Genomic DNA, 13530 nt, shown 5'->3' on the forward strand with positions numbered 1-13530 from the left:
TCAGAGGCAGCGAGGTGGAAGGAGAGGGTGGGAAAGCAGGGTGGGTGGCAGCAGGTTTGGGCAAAACGCCGAGGCTGGAGGAGAAAGCAGCTGGGGCCAGAAGAGGGTGAGGCTGCAGCTTGAGTGCCATCCATCATGCTGTGTGACCTCAGGCCAGGTCCTTGCCCATTCTGGGTCTCTCTGGGCAGCATGGGTTCTTGGTGCTGTTCCTGAGAGCTGTTCCCTCTGGAGCCCCCTTGTGGAGGGCAAGAACCTTGGGGTTCTTCCAGTCATTCCTGTGGATGTGAGGATCAAACCTGTAGAGATGTAACAGTGGGGAATTGTAACCCACCCCGCCATTCTTTTGACATTGTTTCTGTAACTGCTGATTCTAATACATAGCTTATAGATAAATAGCATGTTTGTATAAGAATCCCAGCCGTGCGTGGCTCAGCGGTTGAGCATTCACCTGGGATCCAGGCGATCGGGGTTCAATTCCCAGTCAGGGCACATGCCCAGGTTGCCGGCTGCAGCCGATCAATGACTCTCTCATCATTGATGTTTCTATCTCTCTCTCTCCCTCTCCTTTCCTTTCTCTGAAATCAATAAAGATATATTAAAAAAAAAAAAATCCCAGAAACTAACTTCAGAAGATACAGACTCTGACCTTCAGTCATCCCAGCTCCAGGAGAATTGCTGACCTTCAGCTGTAGATCCAGAATGACGAAATGCTGATACACGCCAGACCATCACTTGGCCAGTTTCGAGGTCCTTCTCGGAATGGACTGTGCTAGTCTGCATGTAGAGAGCTTTCTAACCCCTTCCCCTTGATCTCTTCTGCTTTGCTTCTCCCTTCTTATAAAACCCTCTGCCTGCACTGAGATGGAGAGATGGGCTTTGGACAAGAGTCCCCCATTTTCTCAGGTGGCCGACTCTCCTTTTTGACCAGCACTTATCTCACCAATTTGGCTTTCATGGCAACAGGCAGCAGAACCTTGGTTTCAGTTACAGATATCTTGAAACTTTGGGTTACTAAGCTCACACTGGCCAGATGTGCTTCCCTTTGCATTCTGCATCCTTGGCTAGTTCTTTTAAGTAGTTGTTACTGGGTGAGGCTGGGTGTATTAGTTGGCTAGGGCTACCATTACTGAGTACCATAGACTAGGTGGCTTAAGCAATAGAAATTTATTTCTCACAGTTCTAGAGGAGAGAAGTCTAAGATCAAGGTGTTGGCAGAGTTGGTGTCTTCTGAGGTCTCTCTCTTTGGCTTGTAGATGGCCGCCTTCTCCCTGTGTCTTCATTCCCTCTTTCCTTTGTGTCTGTGTCCTAATCCCTTCTTCTTATGAGAACACCAGTCCTATTGGATTAGGCCCACCTCAATGACCTCATTCTAATACAGTTACATTCTTAGGGCTGGGGAATAGGACTTCAACCTATGAATTCTGAGGAGGACACAATTCAGCCCATAACACTAGGCTTTAGGATCACTAGGGGAGCTTTTCTCAATACAGATGTCAGGGGTTCTGAGTGTAAACTCCACAAGGGTGGGGCAGGGGCTTTGCCCAGTGCTGTATCCCTACTGCCTAGAACTGTATGCATTGTGTCGTATGTGCTCAACAAATATTTGTGGAATGAAAGGATGACTTAGTAAGGTTGGGATGGGGCCCACATGTTTGTCATTTAGAAAGTTCCATGACTGGATGGGAAGCCTAGGGCTCAGTAAGAAAAAGAAATAGCAGGCCTGGCACTATACAAAAATGTGGGCCTGGCACCTCTCCAGGTGGCCCAGGGCAGGAGGGAAAAGGGAGGGTTGGACCTGACATCACTCTTTGAACTTCTTTATTTGTCTATTCATCTGTATCTTTTATAATCCCCTTCATAACAAACATGTTAATGTAAGTAAATGTTTCTCTGAGTTTGGTGAGCCCCTCTAGCAAATTAATTGAACCTGAGGAGGAAGTCACAGGACCCTCCAATTTATTTAAAAACATATCTCATTTACTTGTACTTCGCTTTATTGCACTGCACAGGTGTTGCATTTCTACAGATTGAAGGCAAGACCTTCCACAAGCAAAAAGATGACGATTCCCTTTATTGAAGCGGTCTGGAACCAAACCCACAGTATTTCCAAGGTATGCCTGTATAGCCAATTTGTCAGAAGCACAGGTGGGGGCAGTCTTGTGGGCCTGAGCCCTTACCCTGTGGGATCTGACGCCATTATAGCATCAGAATTGAGTTAATTGCTTGGTGGTGTTGGAAAACGCACATTGGACCCTTCCTGTGTGGGCTCTGCTGACCCCCAGCCTCACCCAGCCTCACTCCTGCACAGCCCGCGGTTTAAGCCGTCCAATCAGGCACTGTTTTCTGAGCCTGTTGCCCCTCTCCCCTTCTCCCTTTCGTTCGGGCTTCCCTGGATCCTTTCCCCACCTTGTTTGCCTAGGAAATGTTTTCTCGAGCTCCCTTTGAGCTCCAGGCCTTCTCTGAGCAGCCTAGGCTGGGGTAGAGGGGGCATCCTCTGGGCCCTGTGCTTTCCTCTATCGTACGCTGGTCACACGGGTTACAAACGCCACTCTGCTCGCTCCTCTGTCTGACCGGGTGCGCCAAGGGCGGGACTGAGCTGGTAAGTGCTACCCACGCCCTGGTGCCCTGACCCCTGCAGGGCGCTGAGTCTAAGCCCTCAGCAAGGTTTCAGGGAATGAAGAATGAATGTTAAAGGGAAAAGCAAGTGCTCTGGGAGGTGGCATAAAGAGGGATAGTTGAAGCTCCAACACAGGGTCTCAATGCAAGAGTTGTTTTCCAAAAGGTGACATTCTTTGTGTGCCCACTCATATTCATTAGTGGCGGAACTGGACCTGGTGCTGCAGCACCTGACCTCCCCTTCACCTCCCCTGTGCTTCAGGCCCACGGGGGGAGCATCTCTGGGGCAGCTCAGGGCAGCCGTGTGCTGGCCAGTGCAGAGCAGATGCGGGAAACAGAATCGTAGCCTCAGGTGGAGACCTCAGGCAGCAGGGCTGGCCAGGAAGCTCAGAGAGAGGTGAGAGGACAGTGGCCCCAAGGGGCAGAGGCTGGAAAATACCAGTAATGGGGAAAGGAGGGAGGGAAGAGGTGGACAGCTGGGAGGCTGGAGGCCTGATTTCTGCTCACTGCCATTGTTCGGCCTCAGAAAAGCTCCCCTGATCTGACCTTTCGGTAAGTTCTTGCCTCTCTGGGCCTCAAGTTCTTCAGCTGAAAATGGGGGGGGGGGGGCGGACTAGAGGGTCACCAAGATCCTCTCTAGTCCTGGCCAAGAAGGTTTGAGAAGAGTGTGGTTGCCTTAAAGTACCATTTGAGAGGACTCTCTCCAGGCTGGCACACAAATTGCAGGGGCTCACATCTAGCCAGGCACTGGGGGGATGTGTCTCTGGGCGTGGAAAGAACTAGAAGCAGCTTCCCCACACCTCTTGCGCTGGACCTTGTCCCACAGTTTTGGCAGGCCCAATGTGGCCCTCAGGTCTAATGAGGCTGGCTACCTGGGGGGCCATAGAAACCCAGCCTGGCCTATTTTGAACCCACCTAACCCTGAGATGATACCCCTGAACATGGCCTGGGGGCTGGGCAGCACCCTTCATAGGCCACCTGGGACTCTAAGGAGTACATCTGGCTGGGGGCAGGGATGGCTGAAGGAAGCTCCAAGCTGCAGGGGCCCAAGGACCAGGTGTCTGGCCATGTGGACAACCTCTGTTGGCCCTGTACTCCCTGGGTCCCACCCCGCCAGGACAGGGCCTGCTGTCCTGGGCTCGTGCCTTCGGCCATTCCCTGGGCCGTGATTTCAGATTCAATTGGTGAAGACAGGCCTCCTGGAATGAGCCAGTTGGCCTCTCTGTTATTTGCTTTTCAAAGTTGGAAAAACTACACTGTGCACCTGGCAATATTTGCTGCTGCTGGGTTTTCTTCTTCTTCTTTTTTTTTTTTTAGAAACAGAAAGTAACCCCTGTGCTTACTGCAACCAAATCCACTTTATTGGCCTTCTGCATTTCCCACTGCAGTAATAATCATCCCCTACATTTGATGAGTCTTTACAGTATACAAAGCACTTTCTTATGCATTCTCCTTTCTGCTCCATGAAACAGTTTTGGGAGGGAGAGAGGCCTGGCATGATCAGCCCCGGCTACAGGTGAGGAAAGTAAGCCTCACTCAGTAAGATCAGCTGCCCAAGGTCACGCAGCAAGATGAAGCTAAAGCAAAGAACATGGGTCTTCTGACCCAAGGCCTCAGTTCTTTCCCCTGCACCACACACCCCTCATGTCACTTAAATGCCCAGGGTCTCTAACACCCTCTTCCAAAAACAAGAAAGGGCAGAAGGCTCAGCTGGCCCTGATTCTGCTCTTTTCATTTTTGAACTTTTTCCCTTGGTGAACGTAACCATCACCTCTAAGCCAATGACTTAACTCTGTGCTTCCCCCGGGACCTGAAATCTTCAGATTCTGCCATGCTTCTCTGGTCTCTTTAATGTTCCCACCTGCCTCTCACTCAGCCAGCTTAGAAAACTCAGCATTACCTTAGTTTCATTTCTCTTGCACCTTTTAAATCCAGTTGGCCAAGTCCTGGGCATATTATTTCATTCCCTTATTCATCCAGCAAATACTAATTGTATGCTAGACCGTTCCAGTCTACTCTGCCTCCCACTGTTACATAATAGGTAGTCTTGTGTGTCTGGTGGCTTTTACTCAGTGTAATGTTTATAAGGTTCATTCATCTTATAGCATGCATCAGTACTTCATCCATTTTTATGGCTGAATAATATTCCATTGTATGGATAGACCACATTTTATGTATCTTTTCATCAGTTGATGGACATTGGGTTGTTTCTACTTTTTGGCTATTATGAATAATGCTACTATGAAAATTTGTGTACAGGTTTTTGAGTGACATATGTGTACATATTTCTTTTAAGTGTATACCTAGCAGTAGAATTTCTGGGTCATATGGTAATATAGGTTTAACATTTTGAGGAACTACCAAACAGTTTTCCAAAATGGCTGCACTGTTTTATATTCCCATCAACAAGATATGAGTTCCAATTTATCCAGGTCCTCATCAGCACTTGTTATTATCTGTCTTTTTTACTATAGCCGTTTCAGTAGGTATAAAGTGGTTTCTCAATGTAATTCTGATTTGTATTTCCCTAATGACTAATGATACTGAGCATTTTTTCATGTGTTTATTGGTCATTTGTATATATTCTTTAGAGAAATGTCTGTTCAGGTCCTTTGCCTGTTTTTCAGTTATTTGTCTTTTTTTGGTGAGTTGTAATAGTTCTTTATACAGAGTATCCACCCAAAATATATACACACTTTGAACAATTATTAATTCCAATGGGTTAAATCTGAAAAGAAAGAAACATCAATTGAGCTATCAGCTGTAAAGTGTGTATACATTTTTTTGGGGGGATACCCTGTATATTATGGATGCAATTCCCTTATTAGATAAATAATTTGCAAATATTTTCTTCCATTCTATAGGTGGTCTTTTCATTTTTTGAGGGTGTGCTTTGAAGTCCAATTTAACTATTTGTCCTTTTGTCACTTATGATTTTGATGTTTAAGAAGGCTTTGTCTAACCCAAGATCACAAAGATTTACCCCTGGTTTTTTCATATGATCCATTTTGAGTAAATGTTTTTTCTAAAATTCTTAAATTTGTGATAAAATCTGTAACATAAAATCCACCATCTTAACAATTTTAAAGTTCAGTAGCGTTAAGTTCATTTATATTGTTATACAACCAATCTCCAAAACTTTTAATCTTACAAAATTGAAATTTTATACTCAAAGAATTCCCCATTTTCTTCTATTCCCAGGCCATGTTGAGCTAGTTTTTATGTATAGTATAAGAAAGGCCCCCCTCGCCGGTTTGGTTCAGTGGTTAGAGCGTCGGTCTGCAGACCAAAGGGTCTGGGGTTCAATTCCACTCAAGGGCACCATACCTCAGTTGCAGGCTCAATCCCTGGCCCTGGTCAGGGCAAGTGCAGGAGGCAACCAATCAATGTGTCTCTTTCGAATTGATGTTCTCTCTCTGAAAAGCAATGGAAAAAATATCCTCTGGTGAGGATAAAAGGGAGGGAGGGGCCCTTGCATATGAATACCCAGTTGTTCCACTACCATTTATTGAAAAAACTATTCCTATGAATTGTCTTGGCACCCTTGTTGAACAGCAACTGGCCATAAATAAAAGGGTTTAGTTCTAGACTGCCAGTTCTGTTCCACTGATCTATATGTCTATCCCTATGCTGGTATCAGACTGTCTTGATTACTGTATCTTTGCAGTAAGTTTTGAAACCAAAAAGTGTAAGTCCTCCAATTTTGTTCTTCCTTTTAAGATTGTTTTTACAAATTTTGGTCCCTTGCATTTCCATATGAATTTCAGGATTAGCCTGTCAATTTCTGCAAAATAAAGCCAGTTGGGCTTTTGATAGAGATTGATTGAATCTGTAGATCAGTGTAGTGACTATGGCCATCTTAACAATACTATTAAGTTTTTTGATTCAGGAACATGAGATGTCTTTTCATTTATTTAGGTCTTCGTTCATTTCTTTCAACAATGTTTTGTGCGTTTCAGAATATAAATTTTGTACTTTTGTTAAATTTATCTCTGAGTATTTTTGTTCTTTTTGATACTGTTCTAAATGGAATTGTTTTCTAATTTCATTTTCAGATTGTTCATTGCTAGTTTGTAGAAATATAATTGAATTTTGTATATTGATCTTGTATCCTGAAATCTTGCTGAACTTGTTTATTAGGTCTAATAGTATTTTTAGTGGATTCCTTAGGATTTTCTATATAGATCATGTCATCTGACTATGAAGATAGTTTTACTTCTTCCTTTCCAATATAGGTCCCTTATATTGCTTTTTCTTGATGAATTGTCCTAGCTAGAACTTCCAGTACAATGTTAAATAGAAGTGGTAAAAGCATACACATCCTTGTCTTGTTCTGGATTATATGGGGAAAGGTTTCAGGTTTTCACCATTAAGTATTGATGTTAGCTGTGGGTTTTCATAGATGCCTTTTATCAGGTTGAGAAAGTTCCCTTCTATTCTTAATTTTTGGAGTGGATTTTTAAAATTTATAAAATGGTGTTGACTTTTGTCAAATGCTTTTCCTGACTCTAATGAGATGATTATGCGGGTTTGTCCTTTATCCTATTAAGTGTTATGTTAACTAATTTTCAGATGTTAAGTCAATTATACATTGCTAGGAGTAAATTTCATTTGGCCACGGTGCATAACCCTTTGTATGTGTTGCTGGATTCGGTTTGGTAGTATTGTGTTGAGGATTTTTTCATACATATTCACAAGAAATATTAGTCTGTAGTTTTTTTCTGAAGTCTTTGTCTGGTATCAAGGTAACAATAACCTCATAAAATAAGTTGAAAAGTGTTTTCTCCTTTTCTAATTTGTGGAAGAGTTTGTGAAGAATTGGTAGTAAATTTTCTTTAAATGTTTGGTAGAGTCCATTCCTTTTTATTGCTGTGTTGTATTCCATTATATGAATATAGCACAGTTTGTTTATCCAGTCACCTGTTGATAGATATTTGGGCTGTTTTCAGTTTTGGAATAAAGCTGCTATGAACATTAGTGAACAAATATTTATATGGACATATGTTTCCATTTTCTTGAGTAAATATTTCCAAGTGGAATTTCTAGGTCATTTGGTAGGTACATGTTAACTTTACGAGAAAGTTCCAGACTAATTCTCAAAGTGGTTGCATCACTGCACTTTACACTCCCACCAGTAATGATTTTGCTTACTCCACATCCTCACCAAATTAGGTGTTGCCAGTCTTTTTAATTTTAGCCATTCTAGTGGGAAATGTTGTGATATTGCACAGTTGTTTCATTTATATTTTCTGATGAATAATGACACTAAACACATGTTCATGTGTTTACTGGCCGTTTGTATATATTCCCTTGTACAGAGCCTGTTCATATCTTTTGCCCATTTTTTAAAAATTTATCTTTATTGTTGAAAGTATTACAGATGTCTCCCCCCACACACATTGGCCCCTTCCACCCCAGTCCTGCTCCTCCTGCCCATTTTTTTTAATGGACTTTAATTGGGTCTTCTTACTACTGGGCTGTAGTTGTTAATAAACTCTGGATAGAAGTCCACTGTCAAATACATAGATAGATAGATGATTGATAGATGATAGGTAGGTAGGTAGATAGATAGATAGATAGATAGATAGATAGATAGATAGATAGATAGATAGATAATATTTACTCTATGGCTTTCCTATTTGTTTTTTAATAGTGTCTTTGGATGAGCAGAAGCTTTAAACTTTGAATTTTGATGAATTCCATTTTATTGATTTTTCTTTTTTGGTTATTACTTTCTGGCTAAGAAATCTTTGCCTGTCCAAAGATTATAAAAATAATCTGTTTTCTTCTAGAAAATACTTTCATAGCCAGTGTTTTTAGCAATGTTTGTTGAACAGACTTTTCTTTCCACATTGAGTTGCTTTTGCCCCTTGAATGAAAATCAATTAACCATTCACTATTTCTAGACTAACTATTCTGCTCCATTGATCTTTATTTTTTCCATCTTTATGTCAATACCACACCGTCTTGACTACTGTAGCATTATTGTAATCTTGGTATCAGGTAAGGTAAATTCTTCACCTTTGTCTTATTACAAGACTGCTTTATTCTAGATCTTTTATATTTCCTTATAAAATTGATAACCAAGTTGTCAATTTCTTTAAAAATGACTGCTAGAAATTTGATTAATATTGCTTTGAACCTATTGATCGATTTGGGGAGAATTGACAAGTTAACAATATTGTATTCCTTTGATCCATGAATATGGTATATCTCTCTATTAGTTTTGAGTTGCTTTAATTTTTCTTTTCAGTGTTTTGTAGTTTTTAGTGTAGACATATTGCACATATTTTGTTATATTTTTCCTGAAATACTTTGTTTTCAATGTTATCATAAATGGTATTTCATTTTTTTAATTTTCCAATTTACTTTTGCTAGTATAGGTAAAGACATTTGATTCTTGCATATTGACCTGTTATCCTATCACTTTACTAGATTAATTTATTGGCTTTAGGAGATTTATTTTTAGCTTTCTTAAGTTTTTCTATATATGTATCATGTTCTTTGAAAGTAAAAACAATTTTACATCTTCCTTTTCAATGCCTTGTACTTAATTTTCTCGTCTTATTGCATTGGCTGGAAGTTCAACTAATATAATATTGAATGAATTCATGATTGCGGATATTGTTGCCTTGTTTCTAAACTTAGTGGTAAAGTCATTATTTCACCAAGAGTATATTTAGCATAGGTTTTTGTACATTTTGCTTTATTGAGGATGTTTTATTCTATTTTTATTTTTTGGAAAGTTGGATTTTTTTCCTTTTTATCAAGAATAAGTGTTGAATTTTGTAAAAATACACGGTTTCTCTTCCATGTGTACTTGAAAAGAACAGGCATTCTGAAGTTGAGTTAGTGTTCTGCAAGTATCAGGTCAAACTGGTTGATAAGGGTTTTCAAGTCTTGTCTATTGTAATATTGATTGTTTTTTACCGAATATGGGTCCACTTTCCCATTTCTCTGCATATCTTGTTTTTTTGGTTTTGTTAGTTAATATATTCTAGCAATTCTGATATCTGATATTTTCCCTCTAAGGGTTGTTGTTGCTTTTGCTTGTTTAACTTGCATGGATTAACCTGTGGAACCTGCAGTGTGTAGCCACTGGTGGCTTTTTTTTTCTTATTTAATTTTTGTCTTTATTTTTAAGCCTTTCTTCCTAGGGATTGCCTCTGTGTCAGCATTACTAAGTAGTCAGTCAATGATCGGTCAGAGATTGTGCTTAAACATGTTGAGCCTGTAATACTTCCACTTCTTCAATGACTCTATGATAAATCTTTTGTGTGGGTTAGATAGTACATTCAAAACTTAGGTAGTTTACAAGTCTGCCCCAGCTTTTACTTTCTCTTAAGCCTGTCATGTTCCCTTTGCCTGTCTGCATGATCTCAAGTTACACCAGGAGTATGTAGATAGCCAGGACACTCTTTGGTCTCTCCTGCTCATGTGTTTTGCCAGAAATGTGGGAGCTTATCGAGTTCCACTATGGCTGTCTTGTTCCCTGTATATCTCTGTTATATTTCAGGTCCCTTATTTGCTCCAATCAGGACCTCAACCTTAAGCTAGCTGAGTTGCTGGCCTTCCCTGTTTGTTTTTTTGTCTTGTTTTATTTTCACTGAGATTGCTAGTTTCTGTCAATGCCCCTGGGCATGGGATTGTTCAAGCTCTGCTCCAACTCAAGTGATCCCCTTTCCGAAGCAAAGCTGTAGTGCCTCTCTCTGTAGAACAATTACCATGGTGACTGAGCTGGGGTGGTGGTGTGAGGGAAAAGTGTTAGGAGCAGTCACAGGCTAAGATGTCACAGACTGCCACTGTTCTTATAGGATATTCAGTAGTTTTTCATGAATAATGCTTTTCAATTTGTTGTGAGCCTTTGATCACTTCTGTTTTTGACAATTTTGTCCAGTTTTAACATTTTGGGTTCTTTATTTTTGTTTTTTTATGAGGATTTTCTGAGCTCCTTACTCTGCCATTCCAGAAGTCCTGACCCCATCACTCCATTTCCTTCTAAATAGTGAATGTATCTACTTTTGTTCAGTTCTGTTAGCTTTTACTTCATGTATGAAAAAAGCTGTTCCAAAAGTCCACATGTAGGTTTTTGTATGGACATAAAATTTTTATATGTGGATATAAGTTTTCAACTAACTTGTATAAATATCAAAAAGCAAAATCACTGCATTATATGGTAAAACTGTTTAGTTTTGTAAGAAACTGCCAGGCTGTCCTCTAAAGTGACTGTACTATTTTGCATTCCCATCAGTAATAAATGAGAGTCCCTGTTGCTCCACATACTTGCCAGCATTTGGTGGTGTCGGTGTTTTGGATTTTGGCCTTTCTAATAGGTGTGCAGTGGTATCTCATTGTTGTTTAATTTGTAATTCCCAAATAATATGTGATATAGAGCATCTTTTCATATGTTTGCCATGTGTATATAGCAGACCTTTGAATAACATCATTTTGTTCAACAATTTTTCATGATGATGTTGATGAGAGAAAAGACAATTCCTGGCCGAGGCTACTGCCTGTGTGGAGTTTGCCCGTTCTCCTCATGTCTGCATCTCTGGATATACCAATTTCCTCCCACATCCCAAAGATGTGCATATGAGGTTAACTGGAGTGTACCAGTCTGAGTGGGTGTGTGTGTGAATGTAAGTGGCCCTACGATGGAATGATGTTCTGTCCAGGGTTGGTTCCTGAGCTGCTGGGATAGGCTCCAGCCACCTGCAACCTTGAACTGGAATAAGTGGGTTGGAAAATAATTACTGTACTTGTTTTCTTAATCTTTGTTAAATGTATATATCACATTTATTTATATGTTTAATATTAAAGGTGTTTTGGGTCTTTATTTAGAAGTTTGATGGTGTTTTTGTGACCAGAAATATGCTACAGAAACTTAATTCTTGTTTATATCAATTAGCCTGTGGCAAAATTGGTTTTGCTATACATTGTTTTGCTTAAATTCAGTGTTTCTCAGAACCTATTGACAACGTTAAGTGAAGGCTTACTGCATCTTCTATGGTGAGGTGTCTAAGTCATTTGTCCATTTTTTTAAACTGGGTTGTTTGCTCACTTATTGAGTTTTGAGAGTTCTTTGTATATTTCAGATAACAGTCTTATATTAGATATAGCAACTGCAAATATTTTCTCCCAGTCTGTTAATTGTTCTTCATTTATTTTAATAAAATCCAGTTTTTTCAAGTCTTTCTTTCATGGATCATGTTTTCAATGTTGTATCTAAGAAGCCATTGCCATACCCATAGTCATCTAGATTTTCTCCTATTTGCTTCTAGGAGTTTTATAGTTTTGTGCTTCACATTTAGGTCTGTGATTCATTTTGAATTAATTTTTGTGAACAGTATAAGATCTGTGTCTAGAATTTTTAATTTATTTTGGCTTATGAATGTCCAGTTGTTACTGCACCATTTGTTGAAAGGACTGTCTTTGTTCCCCTGTATTGTCTTTGCTCCTTTATCAAAGATCAGTTGATATATTTATATGAGTCTACTTTTAGGTTCTCTATTCTGTTACATTGATCTATTTGTCTATTCTTTCACCAACATCACACTATCTTGATTACTATCATTTTATGTAAGTCTTGAAGTCAGGCAGTGACTTTGAACTCTGTTCTTCTCCAATAATGGGTTGATTATTCTGGATCTTTTACCTCTCCATATAAACTTTATAATCAGCTTGTCCATATCCACAAAATAACTTCCTGGATTTTTATTGGGATTACATTGAATCTATAGATCAAGCAGTAATTTTTTTAAAATTATTATATTTTTCAGTTCTGTAATTTCTATTTGATTCTTATAAACATAATTTTCAGTTCTCTGTTGAGATTCCTCATTTTCTCTTATTATGTTTACACTTTTTTATAATGACTTGAACATGTTTATAACGATTTTAAGCTCCTTGTCTGCTAATTCCAACATTAATGTCATTTATGGGTCTGTTTCTATTAAATTATTTTTCTTGTCATTAGCAGTCACATTTTTCTGCTTCTTTGCATGTCTACTAATATTTTATGCTGGACATTATTGATGCTACATTGTTGGGTGTCAGGATTTTGTTGTCTTCCTTAGTGGGGTGTTGAGTTTTGCTCTGGCAGGCACATAATTTACTTGTGGATGAGCTTGAGCTTTTTGAGGCTGGTTTTAAAGCTTTGTTAGGGGACATCTAAAATAGCCTTTACTCTAGGGCTAGATAGCCTGCCTACCCTTAAGGCCTGGCCTTTCTGAGAGCTCTACTGAATGCTTGGAGTACCAATGAGATCTCAATAGCCTGGCTAGTTATAATTCAAATACATCTCAGTTCTCTGCATGTAATGGTAGTTGTTTATCTCTAGTAGTTCTTCCCTGCCTGGCCTTATGGAGTGTCTTCCTATGAAGTGTCTTCCTTATGGAGTGTAGGGGCTCCTCTGCCTGTTTCTGGAGCTCCTTTTCTGTACCACTCCATTCTCTCTGAGACCCTGCCTTGCAAATTTCAGCTGCCTCAGTATCCCTGACCTCTGATTTGTCTCCTCACCTTAGCAAATGGTCTGTTTGGCCTCCCCTTCCCTGAATTCAGGTCTAGAAAATGCCTCCCAATTAGGTGATATCGAGGCACATTGCATCTGTTTCCATTCTATTAAGGATCATATTCCTATTCTGCCTGTTGTCGAACATCTAATTATTTCATATTTTGTATCCTGTGTTATAGTTGTTTGCTAATTCAGTACCAGTTACTCCCTCTCTCATTTTTTAACTATATGATCTTGGAAAAGTCACTTAACTTCTAGCATCAATTTTTTCATGTCAAAATCGGACTAATAATAGCTACTTCAAAATATTGTTAAGATGAAAAAATAATATATATGAATTTCTAAAGCATTTGCAGAAGCTCCCAAAGGCTCGCTGTTTATTGCTGTGGTTATGTTACAGT

Source organism: Miniopterus schreibersii, assembly GCF_964146895.1.
Source record: "Miniopterus schreibersii genome assembly, chromosome: 12".
Lineage (NCBI taxonomy): Eukaryota > Metazoa > Chordata > Mammalia > Chiroptera > Miniopteridae > Miniopterus > Miniopterus schreibersii.